Below are 19,500 nucleotides of genomic sequence, written 5' to 3'. Positions count from 1 at the left end.
CCCCATGTTTATTCCCCCCTTTCCTTCCCCCCCACTGTTCCTCAGACGTTCTTGTCAACTGCTGGAAATGGCCCACCTTGATTATCACTACAGAAGGTTCCCCCCCACACTGGTAATAGCTCACACTACCTCATCACTCTCGTTACAGTGTGTATGGTAACACCCATTGTTTCATGTTGTCTGTGTACATAAATCTCCCCACTGTATTTTCCACTGAATGCATCCGATGAAGTGAGCTGTAGCTCACAAAAGCTTATGCTCAAATAAATTTATTAGTCTCCAAGGTGTCACAAGTACTTCTTTTCTTTTTACGGATACAGACTAACACTGCTGCTACTCCTGTATACATATACACCGTGTATATAGCCTAGCATCAGTATTATCTAAATAAATGAATGAGGTGAGGCCACATTATCTTAAAATCTAACATGGCTTTAATGCAGTCAGGGTGCTCAAGTTGCAGGGCCTATCACTTGTAGAACCGGCTATGGACAGGCCTATACCTAAAACTTTCATTGTCAATTTCTATTCTTCCAGTCTCTTCCAAACCACAGCCAGCTGCTGCCCAGTTAATGTGAGAGTGGCAAGCATTACACTATATATTTAAACATACAAACACAATTTTATCTCCTGAAGGCTCTTCTAATGTTCCAAAGAAATTAATGTTAAACATATAATGGAGCTGTTCTATTTAACAAATAGGCCTTTGTTTCAAACAAGACGTACATTTCATCCCTATTGATTTTCAATGGGTCTTGCACACGTCTTGGATCTTCATACACTAATAAATAGCGTGTGTTTTTGTAATTTTTCTCTCAAATTTATATATCCCATCTACTGTATCTTCATTAATGGCTTTACCTATGTCTAGTTAGGTCTTTGTTTAATAACATGGTACATGAACTGGTCATAACTGCCTTTACAATTTATTGAACCATAACAAATGAACATGGCACATTTCATGCAGCTGAGAAAACAGTAATGCCCTCATTTTGTATTCACATCAGACAGAAGTGGAGTGAATAGACAAAAAAGTGCTAGAAGTACAAACAGGCTTGGGAATATGTTTTTGTTTTATATAGTTTCCAACGTAGCTTATTAATTAGGTGTAGGAGAGTCCATCACCAGCCAGAGCACCCATCATGGCCAGGCCTAGTGTAACAGCCTCTTCAATTCTGACACCTCCTGTCAATAGCCACTCCGAGCCTGTGGTAGTTTGCCCCTTCTCATGACTCAGCTCTCCAGTTAGGTTGCTTATAGTTCCCATCCCTTCCAGGGAAATAAAAAGAGTCAAACAAACACACAGTCCAATAATCTTATGCCACATCTTCATCCTCATCCTGGGCTCAATAGTCCTTGCCCTCTTGACTCAGGAGGGCTTTACATCCCCTTCCTTAAGGCAGGTAGGGGAACCCAGGCTCTCCCTCTCCTCTGAGTCCCAGCCTAGGACCCTGTAGTAAGCAGCTATGGTCTGCTACCTCAGACTCACTGTTGCTTCCCAGGGCCACTTCCTACCTTCATCTGCCTCCAAACCCCTCTTAAAGAGAATCTAGTTCCAGGGCTGTGTCCTTGAAGGTTCTGGCTTCTTTCTCTACTTGCTCCCAGCGTTCAGCTGATGCAGAGTCCCCCTCAGAGTCCTTGGTAGCTACCCCCTCTACCGGAGGTGCAGCCTTTTATCCTAGCTCCTGCTGGTCAAATAATTAGCCACAGGTAGAAGGAGCTACTCTGTCCATTAACCCATTGGTGGCTGCTGCTGCACAAGCGCTATATACTTCATCGTGTTAAGTCACAGTTTACATTTATTCCCCAGGAAAAACTCAAATTTTGGCTGATTACTTGCCTACATTCACTTCTGCTGCTGCTCTACAGTAGCTCTAGCTGAAGATAGTCCACATATCTACAGGATCACAGACAGTCTAAGTACTGTTAGACAAGTGATCATTTATTATACAGAATAGCTATTTACATCTTGGGCTCATTAATGTATATTTAACATAATACACATTTTCATCTGCTTTTCTTCAATAAATGTCTCACTGTTCATCGTAACTCAACTTCCTTTCATTCAATTTTTTTCTGGGACTATTTCCACTCTGGCATCTGCCCGCTGCCCTGCATCAAAGCCACCCTCCCCAAAGTCATTAATGACCTCCACCCAACTGAATCAAAGAGGCACTTCTTTATCCATTTCCCTTTAGCCTTCTTAAGACTCGTACTCTGCTACCTCTGCTCACTTGACTTCTCTAACTCTGAGTTCTCCTGATTCTCCTCCTGCATTAAATTATTGCTCTAAATTAAAGCATCATCTTTAATGGTTCCTCATCTTTCTCTCATCTCCTATACCATTTCCCATGGTTCCATTCATAGTTCTCTTCTTTCTGTGTACCCTCTTTCTTTAGAGGTTCATCTGTGCTAGTGGTTTCAAATTTAATACCTCTATAGCAATGGCTCCTAAATTTACCTCTTCCACCTTAAATCTCACCCTCCATTCAGCCTCACAAGCCTCTCTGATATCTGATTTTGTACACCACCCATATTAAGTTCTGTTTGCCCAGAACGACTTTTCTTATTTTATCTCCCTCATTCCTTCTCTACCTCTACTATTCTTCCTATCTCTGAGGCTTTCAGTCTCTGGATCATTTTACTTGTCTCTTCTCCTCCCACATCCAGATGTCTTGTAAGTCCTCTAACTTCTTAAACACACTGATCATCTCTCACCTTGATTATTATAACCTATTCTTGTCCCTCACTGCTCCATTTCCTATCTTTCTAAAATGTTGTGGGAACCAAAGTGAGCTGGCCCTAAGTAGCAGATTACTATGTGGGCTCTGATAAGGTCAAATCAATACAGGTTTATTACTGGTAGCTGTTGGTTATCACAGTCAGACTCTGACCTTACATAGGGCCCGGACAAGTCAACCTTTCTGGTATAAAAAGGAAAAGACTACCTTAGCCATGAGAAACAAAGGAAATATAGGAGTCCCATGCCATACATACCCTAGGGAGGCTCTGGTATCTAGCAGTCTTTGGCTAGAACTTAGACCCAGCCAAGTCTTCTTTTAGGAAGCTAGCTCAAAAGGTCCCACTTCCTCTCCTAATAAGCCCCAAGTGTGCTGCACTTTCCCCATTTTAATGCCTCCCTCCAGGTTTAAAACCTCCCGCAGGTGTAGCAGCTCAGGGATGATTGAACCCACAGGCTCTCATTAACCCCTTCTTGATTGTGGGGTCTATATAACGCATCCCACCACTTCTAGAGTCAGCTTCCCAGGGCAACATTAACCCTGCATTGAGAGCTTTCCTAAGAAGAGAAAATTCTTTAGAGAGACAAAAATAGAGAGAGTGGTTTTAATGTCTTCCACCATCTCAAAATAAATCTCATTATATGATGAGCAACTTGTTATACAACCAAATGACAAAATTATAGAAAGATTACATTCCAAATTTAACTGAGGTGTTATGAGTCTGCATGTAACATAATCATCATAAAATTTCAGAATGGTAGAATATCTGTTTCATCAGTATTTTCAGTCACCTTAACATGTGAATGAATGTATAAAACAGATTATGCTGTAAATTGTGGGGAGAAAAAGAAAATATTTAAGAAATGCCTAAAAACAATACTGGCATTTTCTTAGGGTTCCCTACAGCTTGGGATCCCTATAATCTTTGCAGCAGACAATTGAAAGTTTTCACAAGAACATGATGTTCTTCAGAAATCAGTGACAATCTTTTATTTTTTTTTTGCTACATAAATAAAAGATAACATTTAAAAATAACACTGCAGTAAGTTAGAGAGAGGCTATGTATAAATTCCAAATCACAGATACCATAAATGGGTCTCTTTGGACATCAATATTTATTCATAAACAGTTATGTTATGTTCATTGTACAGTACTTTACCATTGTATATTTTAACCACTTGACTATTCCACACATATGCATGTTATGCCTTCCAACAGCAGCCATTTATGTCCCACTTAGGAAGCTAGCTGTATCCCTATTTTAGGAAAGAAGCTCCAGCTGTATGGCACAGCTATTGTTGCAATTGTTTTCTTCCTATAATTGCAATGACATCACCGCTGTCATGTAACATAGCCACTATTTGCCCCTTCCCAGCAGAATCACCCCCTCCCAGCAGTTTGGGCTGTTCTCTTGACAATGAGTGAGGAAGGATGCTCACTACTGACGGTTATACCCCCAGCTGCTGGACAAGAGTTTTTCTCCCAAGGTATAAATACCGGTTGGAGTGCCTATGCCATGTGGTCTTAGAATGATGGAACTGCTTCTGAGCCATCAGAACAGTCATGGCCAGGATTTGCTTCAGTATCCTAGTTGTGAACATATGGCATTCCCACTTCTCTCCCAAACAGCCAACACATAATGTATAGGTTCCAAACTCATGCCTTTCCTGGGGTTTGGCTGTATTAACAAGGGAACAAACAAAAAACTCCAGCCCAAGTCTACTTCCCAGGATTGGTTCCCATATATCCAAGATGTGCTCAAGAACTGCACCTGCCAGGTGGCATCTCCCTAAATGGTTCTAGCACTTGCTAAAAGGGAATCCATCTAACCTGTTACAAGAGTATATCCAATGAAGGGAGCTGTAGCTCACGAAAGCTTATGCTCAAATAAATTTGTTAGTGTCTAAGATGCCACAAGTCCTCCTTTTCTTTTTGCGACTACAGACTAACATGGCTGCTACTCTGAAACCTGTTACAAGAGTGTTTGGGAGACTGTTAGTAATGTATACTAACTAGTATTTCAAACAACAATTGCATGTTTGCTTAATTCTTGCAGGGCCCTAGTGAGAGAGCATGCACAATAGTGATGCCTGCACATGAACAAACACTAGCTGAACATTTGTGCATGCAAATACTATTTATGCACAATCATACTGAATATGAATATCATGGCCTGTAGTATTATTTACAATTAGTTTCTTATACAAGAAAAAATAGTATTAATTACTTTTGCCTCCTCACCCTACCCAAAAGGACCTAAACCAAGCAGTTCTAATAATAAAAAGACCAAAAGTTAGCTATCTGTGTTAGAGATCTCTGTAGTGGAAGACTAGGCATTTTTTAAAACAAAATTTCATTAACTGTTTTTACTTAGCAGGTTGCTCTGGTAGTTATGTATTAAGTTATGTAATGCGAGTGTATGATTCTCCTAGTGGCTGGAGAAAACCCTCCTTAGTAATTTGACAGATGGTGCCTGGAGAGCAAATGATTTTCAAGTTCAATTTAAATCCTATATAGAGGTATTGCCTTATTGGATCATACTATCTGAAGGAGGGTTCCAAAGAGGATGGAGCTTGGATGTTCTCAGTGGTGGCACATGATAGAACAAGAAGCAATGGTCTCAAGTTGCAGTGGGGGAGGTCTAGGTTGGATATTAGGAAACACTATTTCACTAGGAGGGTGGTGAAGCACTGGAATGGGCTACCTAGGGAGGTGGTGGAATCTCCATCCTTAGAGGTTTTTAAGGTCAGGCTTGACAAAGCCCTGGCAGGGATGATTTAGTTGGTGTTGGTCCTGCTTTGAGCAGGGGATTGGACTAGATGACCTCCTGAGGTTTCTTCCAACCTTAATATTCTATGAAATACCACTCTATGAAGTGTTTCTATTTATGATAGATAGACCAGAGAGACCATTTGCATGCAATACCCTTGGTATTCATCATTGTACTACAGTTGTATTTGCACTTAGAAAGCTAATTCACAATACTGTCCAGAAAATTGCTGTCCATGAAGGTTATTTCCCATCCCCCATTCTCCTCCCCAGCATCCCTGTTTTATGAAGGTTTTTGTAGCCCAAGACTTTTGTAACAAAAGTCCTATTGTAATTACAGTTATTCAGTTTGTGTACCTTCTCCTGCACTGGTAAATAAGAAAACCTGATATGCCCTGTATTGTCATAAATTGCTATGTTACAGCTGTGGAACCTGCTTGTGTTCCACAGAGATATTTCAGTTTAGCTTTATACTATCTAGAGACTCAACAGTTTCAGGATAACTATTTGGATAGTTACACATCATTACTTTCAAAGTAACTGAGTCTATGTGGTCCACAATAATTTACTGACACCTTGGAGCCATATGGAAAATTTAAATGTTAAAATGAGTTCCACAGCAGATGAGCTCACTGAAGGTGCTCCATTTTGTCAAGAGGAGAGAAAAAAGAAGAGAGTACCCAGAACTACTAGAAATCACTAGAGGCAATAAATAAAAGCCATGGCAGTAGTGAACAAGAGGGACAGTCAGCCAAGGTACAAACAGCACCAGGAAATTCTTCATATTAATAAAGGAAAGAAAAGAAAACAAGTAAAGTTCTGGCAAATATTTGACCTGGGCGGAGAGGGGGAAATCTAATTATCTGAAGGGATTAGATGTGGAAAAAGTGATCTGGACCTTTGATGAGCATCAAGCTTAAACAAAAAGCTATAAAGAAGCTGAACATTTCTTTGTCAAGGGCTCCCTAAAAGAAACACTGAAAATCTCAAGATTACTTAGAGTTTGCTATTCATTATTTTGAGTTTCTCTTTCACTTGCTAGATAGGACCACATAGGTAGGTACTTGGTAGTTACTTTTTTCTATGTGTTTAAACATAAATGATATTTCTCTCTTGCTCTCTCTCTCGCTCAGCAGCTCCAGTCATCCCTGTATCATAGCAGAGGAAGAATTATACAACAAGTGAAGGACAGGGAAATCCTTTGGTAGAAAGAACAAAGCCTTGCTCTAAAATTTCCCTTTCTAGGTTCTGCTGTCCATAGGTCCCTTTGCATGTTTTTCTACCAAGGACTTCCCTGTCCTTCACTTGTAGGATAATTCTTCCTCTGCTATGATATGGAACATACTGGCCACCAATTCACACTATCAACTCTATTCAAAGATCCTAATGACATTTTCCCTGCTGGGCAGGTAGATCACAAGTCATAAATATAGCTAAGGGTGGATCCTAAGTAAGGACCCAATCCCAGCAGGTATTGAGCACTTCTTAGGAGATGCTAACTATCCTGAACTCCTGTTAAAGTCAAGAGAGATGATGGCACTCAGCACCACCTCCGAGGATCAAACCATCTGCCGTACAATTTATCGGGACCCTTGTCTATCCTGGCCTCCACCCAGCTATTAAATACCTCAAAAAATCCTTCATAAAAAGGAGTTTGTACCTGCTCAGACTCCGGCCTTTTCTCTTCTTCCTCCCCACTCATCCTGATGGAAACAGACCCTAAATGCCATGAGAAATTCTTTTCGTTAGGAAGGCAGTTCCCTCATCAAATAGTTCCCTTAAACTTTATAAAAGGATTATTCCCCCAAAATGACCACAAGAACAGATATTTGCAATCCAGGGATTTTATCCATCAAATTAAAACAACAAGTTGGATACATGTGCACACATACACAGTCAGCCTAAAATAGAATTGTGAGTATCCCCGACTGTAGCTTAAATTACCATTTCAAATGACTTTCACTTATATTTTTGTGGTGTAAACCTATATTTCCTGCTCCGGTTAAATGCAACTACTCTTTAGTTTGTTTATTACTTTTTTCCTTCTGCCTCCAAATATGAGTTTAATACATTTTTAGGTAGTTATCTGGTGACATTAGTAGGCTGCATCTGCAACTCCTGCCTTTGAAGACCTGCATTACTAAACTAGTCTCAGGAGACATAATAGCCAAGGTCAACCTCTATATTTCTGATAGAAATGAAATAGAAAAATAGATTTTGGGTTAAGCTTCCAGCCTTCATAGACCAATTTTATTAGAACCTCAATGCAGCAGAACAATGAAGTTGCTAGTAAAAAAGACCAAGATAAAAACCACTACATGGTTGTGCTAGCAACTCATGGCCCAAACTTGTCATCATTTCTTGTTAGACTAATTAATTGTCAGGGTGCCTAACACTTTTTGTATGGATTTTTTAAAAAATATTCTTCAAATTTGGAGAAATAGCTGCACAAGAAATTGATTCATTAAAATTGTCATAGACTTCAGCTAAGGAATTTCAATAGACCCACCCTACCGAGAAACCCAAGGAAGGGGACATGGAGGCCTTAAAACTCCACCAGGCTAACTTTGTAAAGCTTTCCATAAGGTGGGTACCACCAAGTATGCAAGAGGCAAGGCCTCCCAAACCTGTGGTTCCTAGGTCCACTTAGGTGGAAGTTATTGATATGGACAGCTGCCCCTTCTCATACCTCCAGTGGCTGGTCTCCAGTCAACAGCAACACAGCTGATTTGGCTGAGCCCCACTTCAGCTGCACAGCAAGAGTGACAGAGGGGAACAAGATGGAGTGGATCTAGAAGGGTCCACAGATCTCAGCCAGTCTACTTCTTCCAGCTACAAAACCTTCTAGAGCACATTCCGTTAGGAACCCCACTGGAGCAGCATTTCCTGGGTTATCAGGGAGTGGAGGAAAGAACAAGTCACAGAGCTCGAACTCTCCTCCCTTCCATTTGGGAAAAGAGTTTCCCTCCCAAAAGGTTTAGGCAATTGCTTAGAAGTATGTTGAAATAAACTCTCAGATCAGGATCTGTGTAGTACAAAGACAAAATAGGCCAAATTCAGCCTCAGCTCATGCCTGCACAATTAATGAAAATGCCATGGAGTTGAGCTGGTTTACACCTATAATCTACATTACAATTATTTGTGAAAATATTCACTCATTCCTAAATGACTGACATGTGTGCTGGGCTGTAATTACCCTTTTTTCCAGGACAGTATTATTTAAAATGACCAATGCACAGAGGCAACTCTAATCCTTATCTTAACATGGGTCTTATATATTCTAGCATTTGGAGAATAACAATAAGTAAGAGATAACAACATGTTACTATATGCAAAGTTTTCCTGTTCTTGCTTCACTATTGAAAATATATACTAACCTATGGAAGCTATGCAAAAAAAAGTCAGGAAATATCAGAATACAACACTAATCAGGCCTCTCCGTAGATAATCCTCAGTGGGCTGTGAGAAATAGAAATTTATATGAGTAGAAGGTGGTACTGCAGCCAGAAGGTACTGCAGTCAGAACCCCAGGCCCTTTAAATCACCACCAGAGCCCCGGGGCTCCTGGCTACCACTGCAGCTACCACTACCATGGGGCTCCACGGGTGATTTAAAGGGCCTGGGGCTCCCAGCCACAGCTACCATAGCCAGAGCCCCAGGGTAGCAGCAGCAATTTAAAGGGCCTGGAGATTAAAGGCCCCGCCCTTTCTGCCCGAGGCCCCGCCCCTTCTGGTTGAGCCCCTCACCTGTTGCTCAGGACCCCATCCCTGCATACCGATAAGTCCCTTCAATTACTTTCACCCCGGCACGGGTGTTTAGTATATAAAATGTTCTTATTGTTTGAGAGCTAAAATCGCATCAGGTAATCACTACAAACAAGAGACAGAGAAAGTACAGGTACTACAGTAAAATCTCTCTCTTTATCTTAAGGTGCTATTGTCCATGTTGTAGTAAGAGAAGAAAAACAGTGTTTCAGACACCAATGAAGGAGTGTTTAGGACTGCATGTAGACAACATTAGTGACCTTTACAAAGGGTGGCTTGAAATGGGTCCCCATCACTGAGCTTCAGACACATGAACAGCCAAAGCTGCACTGGTTACATTACAAGTGAACATTATAAACAATAGCTTAAGTAAACATTCCCTTTATGGTGCTTTTTATATAGTCTGCCAGAAGTAATGTAGCAAAATAGATAACTAATGAGACAAAGGCGGCATCATGGGTCACATATAGTTAAGAGAAAGATGGGTTTGTGCACAGCAAGTAAAGTGTTCTGCCACATAATACACAGATTCCACAAGGCTTAAAGCTTCAAGTCCTAATTTACAGTAAATGGGAGGGCTCATTCCTCACAGAAAAGTCATGTATTAATGGCCCTCCCTTGTTTTTCTGGTGGCTCCAAGGACACCACATCACAGTTTCCCCACCCTTTTTCTCTGCTCCCTGTGTTTTCTGCTCCCTGTGTTTTCTGCTTCCTTCTCCCCAAACAGGCTGGCTCGACTTACAGCTTCTTTCTACGACACTGCTGGCTGTCTACATAGTAATAGGAGTATTGGAGAGAGCAGCTCCGTGAGGCCTAGCCTAGACTAGGAAGAGGAGAGGAACAGGCAGCACAGCAGTTAGTGGCAGCAGATGCAGGAGCCTAGATAGATGTACCATTCTAAGAACTAGTTTAACTCCCTAGAATGTTTGCAAGACATTTCACATCCACACAAAAGTCCTTCAACTAGTCAAAAATGTTCTATGAATCAGTAGAACTAGATTAGGCTTCCAGTAGGGTTAAGGACCAGTTCAGGCTAAGTCATTTCCGTATGAACCTATTTAGTGCCAGTTTGGCCAAAAGCTGAAAAGCTCAACTAATCTTCCTTTGCCTATTCCACAGCACACTGCTAACCTTTAGAAATCTCCCAGAACTGTGAAATAGCTGCCCAGAGTGAACTGCAACTGAAACCATTTATAAGAGTGCTAGAGTGGACTCTGGGCAAACCTGCAATGGCTTTGAAAACCAGTTAAGTACAACTAGAGTCAATGTACTAAACAGTTTATGACAGAAACATAGGAATTGCCATATTGGACCAGAACTGATTTTCATCTGGTCCAGTATCTCTGATTATGGCCAGTACTAAATGCTTTAGAGGAAGATATCTGGTATCTGATCAGATTTAACCTAATAAGGAGTGAGTAAACTTCACACTATTAGTGAAATTTTATGGGCAGGTGCCATTGAGGGTACTGTTGGCCGCATTCCAGTTCCCAAGAACACCCATACCAGGCAGACTATGGATGCTTTCCTGGAGCAAAAGATCTCATGCTAGTCTCTAATAGTTAGAGATTGGCTTTAACCCTGAAGCATGAAGCTTCCATGGTTGTTATTAAACAACAATATAAACAAATAAAACCCTTGAACTGGTTCAAACAAACCAGTTTAATTACAAATTGCTCAGTTCTCTAGTGAGGAGGGAGACTGGGCAGGTTGAAGACAGAAGGAGAATTTGGTTCTGGGGCAGGGACTAGGAAAACCTGGAAAGAAGGCAAATGAAGGATCAGGTCCTAACCATGATGCAAGTTGAATGCAACCTCTCTCTAGCCTACATCCCTCACTCCCTTTAAGAGGTGGAATTTTCAATATGTACTGAAGGATGAGGTATTTACGAGTTACAATGAATCTAAGACTAACTAATATGGGAGATAGTAACGAGTGATTAAATCAGAATATAGACAATTTAAATTATAGGGGCACCTGGAGGTTTTCTTTAAAGTAAGAGGTAAAGTAAAATAATGAACAAAAGAAAATGAGACATGGGGAAAAACTGGACTTTGGTGGCAGTTGTGTATGGGTACACATGAGGAACTAAATTCAGCCCCTACACAGGGGTTTATTTCCTTGCTCCTCAGCATTTCCAGCCTTCCACCTTATCTCCTTTGCAATGGGTAGCTGCCTACACAGCTCAACACCAAGCATTATTCTCTGTGTCAGGCAGGCAATCCCATGGCCTATGATCTTTTAAGTCTATTGTGTCACTAGGCAAACATATATTTTCTCTGCTTATTACTTCTTAAATATGATCATGGTAAAAGTAATTTATATCACGGTTTGTGTGCAAAATAGGCTTTTCAAAAGTATTCATTTAAATATTCACTAGAGACATTTTAAAATGGTATCAACTTATCTCAAGAGCAGTTAAACAAAATCTTGAAGGCGATGTACTGTAACTGCAAGCCAGATGGAATCAGTTCTCCTCTGATTTACGCGATGTATAATCACTTCTACCTGTAGAAAATGAATATAAAACACTACCACAAGGGGAAGGGAGTGGAGAACTCCGGTAGGGTTTCACACTTCTCCTTTGGCTGCCACCTTGACATGGTGGAGAAGTTGCCTATACTTAAGATCCTAAGTGAGCCTGGGAGATTGCTTTCCCTCTCTAAACCTTTTCCTTGATTTCCTTAGCTGATGTTTCCTTCTGCTCCATAAAAGCATCCATAGTCTGCCTAGTATGGGTGTTCTTGGGAACTGGAATGCAGCCAACAGTACCTTCAATGGCACCTGCCCATAAAATTTCACTAATAGTGTGAAGTTTACTCACTCATTACAAAGTTAAATCTGATCAGATACCATTCCTTGATAAGTTAATGGCTCCAAAAATCTCACTAATTTTAGGCTTTTGTTGCTAGCTTGTTTATAAATAATCTGTCTACAGGGATCTAGAGAATATTATGTCATTGCCTGCTGTCTCAAGTTAATTAGCATGAATAAGATTAGGAGTGAGGGGATACCAAAGTTTATAGGAATATGAGGAGACTGTCTGTAAGCATCTGGATGCTTATCCAATGCTTTTCTGAACTATTAGAACCTTTTGAGCTTCTGGAAAGAGGCCAAGTAGTTTGCCAAGAACTTTCCTCACAGGATGCATAGTAGGTCCTATTTTTGGTTGGTCCAGATGTGCCTAAAGAGTGGCAGTTTTTGCATCATCATGCTACTTCTACTTCCTGTCAAGAACTTCAGAAGTGTACAAAAATGAAGACAATGGAGTAAAAATGTTTAGAATGCTGAGTGAAGTATCAAGTTAGCTCTTCATTTATCTAAACCATTTCTCCCTCTCTAGCCAATAGGGCAGATTTGTGGATGTTTTGTGCTCAGTGGGCATAACTCAAAGCCATTGAAATTGATGGAAAGAGTCCCATTCTCTCTGGATCATGCCCTACAGCCTCACAATTAGAGACAGGCTGGTCTACTCTGGTGACGAAAACAGGAACAAACATGACTATAATTCTCTACAAAATGTGAATAAACTGAGGGCCAACACTTTTTTCACTTGATTTGTTATGTGTATTTTAGATGCTATAAAGCACTAGATGCATTTACAATGCAATATAAATAAGGATCTAGGATGAAGAGATGCTGTCTTGGAGAAAAGCTGTAATTTTGTTTTGTTTTTTCATATGTGGAGGAAAGATATGAATGTGTTCTGATTAAACCCTATCAGGAAGGTTGTTATAATATCTTTGCCTGAATTTGGTGTTAAAATAGTCTGACTAGGGAAACACTGCCTACCTTCATAAGTAGATTCCTTGAGATAAGGAAAAATAGAATTCCAAGACTGGAGTTGTACCAGTGATAATTAGTAGGCCTAGACCTTGTCAAAAATTTGGACCAAAAATATTTGTTTTGAAATTGATGTTTTCCATGGAGAAATGTCAATTTGGATGAAACTATTAATAGGTTGATGGAAAATTCCATATAAAGCATTTGATTTTTGAAATTAACTTTTTAACATTTAGAAATGGTCTAAATGGTCAACATTTCATAATGAAATGTTTTGTTTTGAATCAACATTACAAAATGAAACATTTTGTTTTAATCAAAAATGTTAAAATTTTACATTTCAACATTTCCAAATTAGAAATTTTCAAAACTTTTTGTGCCTTATAAAACTTTTGATACTTTTATCCTGTTTTGGGATGAAAACAAACATTAAAATATCAGAAATTCCCATGGGATGGAAGCTTTTTTTAACCACTGTAATTGGACCAGATTCTTTTCTGTCACTGGTTTTAGTTGATATATTTCAATTTAATCATGATATAATCTGTAAACAAGGGGAGAATTATTCCCCTTGGTTTATAAATTGTCTGACTTGTCCCCATTTGCTTGTTTAATAACAGGAATAGTTACTTAACTTATATGCCCATTCATAAGTAGAGCTGAGTGAAGGATTGATTTTGTTTTTTGTTTGGTGACCAATTCAATTTGCCACTTTATTTTTAGAATGTTGATTTGAAACAAAATGTCAAAATGGCTATTTTTGAAATTTCTGATTTCCCCTCTCCTTCCACCCCAGCATTTTGGCTAAAACTAGTAGTTGAATTCGACCCAAATTATCAAATAGTTTTACTGCCCTGAAAAATGGATATTTTTGGCAAGCTTATTGTCTGGAAAAAAAATTCAGAAGACTTAGTGTTACAGAGGGTTCAGGCTCATATAGGTGCTTGAACTGTATCATAAACTTTACTGTGGTACCAGATGCAGGAGATCAAACTACAGTCAGGGCAAGGCACATCATTCAGCCTTTCTAATTTCAAGGTCCAGTGCATTTGTGATATTGCCAGCATGTGTGAGAGACAAGAGACTATAAACAAAGGAAATTTTAGAACAGAGTTTCATTTGGGTATCTTTTACACAGCACTTGGCAGAAGTTTGTGGTCAGTCTGTTTGTGAAATTGGGAATAATAAATTTAAAAGCTATAAGGGGATCCCACATATTGATAGGCATTCTACCCTTACCAGCAAATTTAGGGGTATTTAGGGGTAAAATCATATTTCTAGGTCAGATTTCCTTGGCCTTGCACCAGATGTATTCAGACCAGTGCAAGTGAGTGTAAAACCCTGGTCACTGGCAATCCCTCAAGGTCAAGGATGATCTCTTTCACAGGTTTCATTTTTCATGGGTTCTTTGGTGACTGAGGAGTCCAATCCTTGAGCCACAGCTCATAGGCAGACACTGCAGGTGGTGTTGGAAGACAGGGTTGGGCCATGATTGCTGAGTGACAGTTGTCTTTCCTTTCCTTTTCTTTTCTGTGATCAGGGCAAGGCAATTTTCCTCGAAAGTGGATGTTCCCTCTGACAAGTCTTTGCCATTTATCCCTGTCCTGGGCTACTATCTCCCAGTGTGTGGTGTTGATGCCACCTCTCTTGATGTTTATCTTGAGGATGTCTTTAAAGCATTTCTTTTAGTATCCCCATTTCCTTTCTCCTTTGGTGAGGTGAGCATACAGCAGTTGTTTTTGTAAGTGTACATCAAGCATACGCACACAGTGCCGGCTCCACCTCAGCTGGCCCTGGATAATCAGGACCTCAATATTGAAGATGTCGGTCTCAGTGAGGACTCATAGATTCATAGATACTAAAGTCAGAAGGAACCATTCTGATAATCTAGTCTGACCTCCTGCACAATGCAGGCCACAGAATCTCACCCACCCACTCCTATGAAAAACCTCACCTATGTCTGAGCTATTGAAGTCCTCAAATCGTGGTTTAAACACTTCAAGGAGCAGAGAAGCCTCCCTCAACTGACCCGTGGCCCATGCTACAGAGGAAGGCGAAAAACCTCCAGGGCCACTTCCAATCTGCCCTGGAGGAAAATTCCTTCCTGACCCCAAATATGGCGATCAGCTAAACCCTGAGCATATGGGCAAGATTCACCAGCCAAATACTACAGAAAATTCTTTCCTGGGTAATTCAGATCCCATCCATCTAATATCCCATCTCAGGGGATTAGGCCTATTTACGCTGAATATTTAAAGATCAATTAATTACCAAAATCACATTATCCCATCATACCATCTCTTCCATAAACTTATCCAGTAGAACCTTAAAGCCAGATAGATCTTTTGCCCCCACTGCTTTCCTTGGGAGGCTATTCCAAAACTTCACTCCTCTGATGGTTAGAAACCTTTGTCTAATTTCAAGTCTAAACTTCCTGGTGGCCAGTTTATACCCATTTGTTCTTGTGTCCACATTGGTGCTGAGCTGAAATAATTCCTCTCCCTCTCCTCTCCTTTCATAAGACAAGTTTTCCATTCTTCGGATCATCCTAGTAGCCCTTCTCTGTACCTGCTCCAGTTTGAATTCATCCTTTTTGAACATGGGAGACCAGAACTGCACACAGTATTCTAGGTGAGGTCTCACCAGTGCCTTGTATAATGGTACTAAAACCTCCTTATGCCTACTGGAAATGCTTCTCCTGATGCATCCCAAAACCGCATTAGCTTTTTTCACAGCCATATCACATTGGCAGCTCATAGTTATCCTATGATCAACCAATACTCCAAGGCCCTTCTCCTCTTCCGTTACTTCTAATTGATGCGTCCCCAGCTTATAACTAAAATTCTTGTTATTAATCCCTAAATGCATAACCTTACACTTCTCACTATTAAATTTCATCCTGTTACTATTACTCCAGTTTACAAGGTCATCCAGATCCTCCTGTATAATATCCCGATCCTTCTCTGAATTGGCAATACCTCCCAGCTTTGTATCATCTGCAGACTTTATTAGCACACTCCCACTTTTTGTGCCAAGGTCAGTAATAAAAAGATTAAATAAGATTGGTCCCAAAACTGATCCTTGAGGAACTCCACTGGTAACCTCCCTCCAGCCTGACAGTTCGCCTTTCAGTAGGACCCGTTGTAGTCTCCCCTTTAACCAATTCCTTACCCACCTTTTGATGTTCATATTTATCCCCATCTTTTCCAATTTAACTAATAATTTCCCATGTGGCACGGTATCAAACGCCTTACTGAAATCTAGGTAAATTAGATCCACTGCGTTTCTTTTGTCTAAAAAATCTGTTACTTTCTCAAGCCTTATTAAAGACTGAGGCAAAGTATTTGTTTAGATATTAGGCCATGCCTAGATTATCTTTAACCTCCACTCCATCCTCAGTGTTTAGCGACACCACTTCTTCTTTCTTAGTTTTCTTCTTATTTATATGGCTATAAAACCTTTTACTATTGGTTTTTAATTTCCTTTGCAAGCTCCAACTCTACTTGACTTTTAGCCTGTCTCACTTTATCCCTACATGTTCTGACCTCAATAAGGTAACTTTCCTTGCTGATCTCTCCCATCTTCCACTCACTGTATGTTTTCTGCTTCTTCTTAATCACCTCAAGATGCTTGCTCATCCACCTTGGTCTAGAACTCCTGCCTATGAATTTTTTCCCCTTTCTTGGGATACAGGCTTCTGATAGCTTCTGCAGCTTTGATTTAAAGTAATCCCAGGCCTCCTCTACCTTTAGATCCATAAGTTCTTCAGTCCAATCCACTTCCCTAACTAATTTCCTTAATTTTTGAAAGTCAGCCCTTTTGAAATCAAAAACCCTAGTTGCAGATTTATTTTTGTTAATCCTTCCATTCAGTTTAAACTGAATTAGCTCATGATCACTTAAACCAAGATTATCCCTTACAACCATTTCTTCTATGAGGTCCTCGCTACTCACCAAAACCAAATCTAAAATGGCATCCCCTCTAGTCTGTTCAGCAACTACTTGATGAAGGAATCCATCAGCTATCACATCTAGGAAAATCTGAGCCCTATTATTATTACTAGCACTGGTCCTCCAGTCTATATCTGGGAAGTTAAAGTCTCCCATGATCACGCAGTTTCCATTAGTATTTACTTTATTAAAAACATTAAAAAGGGCTCTATCCATATCCAGATTAGATCCCGGCGGTCTATAGCACAGCCCAAGCACTATCGTAGGAGAGGCTCTCCTAGTTATCTTCCCCAATGTAATTTTTGCCCAGACGGACTCTGTCTTATCCATTGCATCGCTTCTTATTTCTTTACATTCTACCTCATCATTGATATACAATGCTACTCCACCACCTTTACCTTTGTTTCTGTCTTTCCTAAACAGCACATACCCTTCAATACCTGTAGTCCAGTCATGACTACTATTCCACCATGTTTCTGTTATCCCTATAATATCTGGTTTCACTTCCTGCACCACTAGCTCTAGTTCCTCCATTTTGTTACCTAGGCTCCTCGCATTGGTGTACAAACATCTTAATTTTTGCTGTTTGGTCTCACTCACATTTTGTACCCTATTAGGCACAGTCATTCTACAGCCAGTATAACCTATTAGACTGGTATCCACAGTATCCACTGGTATCCACACTGCCCATGCTCTTTATATACATTCTCCTACCCACGGCTGTATCCTTTCTTACTTTGTCTTCTTCCCTCTCAATGCTAAAATCTGGCGTGGAGATTACCTGGACATCTCCCAACCATCTCCCCCAAATTCCTAGTTTAAAGCTCTCTTTATCAGGACACTGACATTAGTGCAATGATCTTCCCACTTTATGTTGAGGATCTTCCAAAGAAAGCGCTGGCTCTCTAGGTTTTTCAGGTGTTTTCCATAGGTCACCCGAGTTTCACAGCTATAGTCTCACCACTTTATAAACTAAAAGTCTAGTATGTGTTCTGATGTTGTGATTGTAGAACACTCAGCGAGACAGTCTGCCAAAGGCAAGGCTGGCACAGTGAATTCTGTCCTGAATTTTGACATGTATATCTTGTGGTAATAAAGTGTAACATGATATCTGTGATGAGTTCGGTCACAGAGACCCCCCTTGGGATTGTCACCTAATGTACTGGAATTACCTCTGAGCCTGTTTTCCACAGCCAGCTTTGGATTCCAGAACCCTGCCTTGTTGTACCAGACACGCTAGTCTGCTGCAACACAAATCCAGGTCTGGTCCACACCCCAAAGCTTCAGACTTTAACCAAAAACTGCTCAGCAAGTCACCTATCTCCAGCACCCAGATATGCAGCTCCCAATGGGATCCAAACCCCAAATAAATCTGTTTTACTCTGTATAAAGCTTATACAGGGTAAACTCATAAATTGTTTGCCCTCTATAACACTGATAGAGAAATATACACAGCTGTTTGCTCTTCCAGATATTAACCAATTACTCTGGGTAAACAAAAGTGATAAACAAAATTGATTTTATTAAGAATAAAAAGTAGGATTTAAGTGGTTCCAACTACTAACAGACAAAACAAAGTAAGTTACCAAGCAAAATAAAACAAAAAACATGCAAGTCGAAGCCTAATAAATTAAGAGACTGATTACCAGTAAAATCTCACCCTCACAGATGTTCCAATAAGCTTCTTTCACAGACTAGACTCCACCTTAGTCTGGGCCCAATCTTTACCCAGGTACAGTTCTTGTTAGTTCCAGCTTAGGTGGTAACTAGGGGATTTCTCATGACTGGCAGCCCTGTTTGTTCTGTTCCACCTCATTTTATATCTTTGGCACAAGGCAGGAATCCTTTGTCTCTCTCTGCGTTTCCACCCTTCCTTCTAAATGGAAAAGCACCAGGTTTAAGATGAATTCCAGTATCATGTAACATTTTCACATGTTCTGTGAGACTTCATTACTCACTGGCTGGCATCCCATATACAGGAAGCAAAAAGAAAAGGAGTACTTGTGGCACCTTAGAGACTAACAAATAGCTTCAGATACAAGAATGATACATTCATACAAATGGGTTGAACACACTCAGTAGATTATAAGCTTTGTAATGACACCTTATAAAAGACCTTTTGCATAAAGCATATTCCAGTTACATTTTATTCACGCTCATATGCATATTTCCATAAACATATGGAGTGCAACGTCACAACATCGTCAAAGCATAGTTCTCTATATATCTAAAGAGGGATCTGGAGAGATGACCCTTATATCAGATAAATGGAGACACTTAAAATAATTTGACTACAAAAATAGTATCTGCTGTTGAAAAAGTCCCCACATCATAGATAGTCACAACATACAAACTGGTAATATTGTTGGGAGAAAAAAAATGTGAAGTGATTTGGGCCTGATCCAAACAAAGCCTATTGAAGTCAACAGGAGTCTTTCCATAGGCATCAGTGAGTCAGCCAAAGCCTATTAAAGACCATGGAAAAATATGCAA

General features: G+C 40.1%; 1 long non-coding RNA gene across 1 annotated transcript; it reads right to left on the bottom strand.

The window, feature by feature from the left end:
• Positions 1 to 910: 910 nt before the first annotated feature.
• Positions 911 to 3,102, bottom strand: LOC122459546. The gene is made up of 2 exons (XR_006280313.1): positions 2,998 to 3,102; positions 911 to 1,269 (listed from the first exon to the last, which is right to left on the bottom strand). It is a non-coding gene; the product is annotated as an uncharacterized LOC122459546 (long non-coding RNA).
• Between the last annotated feature and the right edge of the window lie 16,398 nt (positions 3,103 to 19,500).

Source organism: Dermochelys coriacea, chromosome 3 (genome assembly GCF_009764565.3).
Source record: "Dermochelys coriacea isolate rDerCor1 chromosome 3, rDerCor1.pri.v4, whole genome shotgun sequence".
NCBI lineage: Eukaryota > Metazoa > Chordata > Testudines > Dermochelyidae > Dermochelys > Dermochelys coriacea.
Note: the sequence above shows the minus strand (reverse complement) of the source record. Positions and strands in the feature narration are given on the sequence as shown.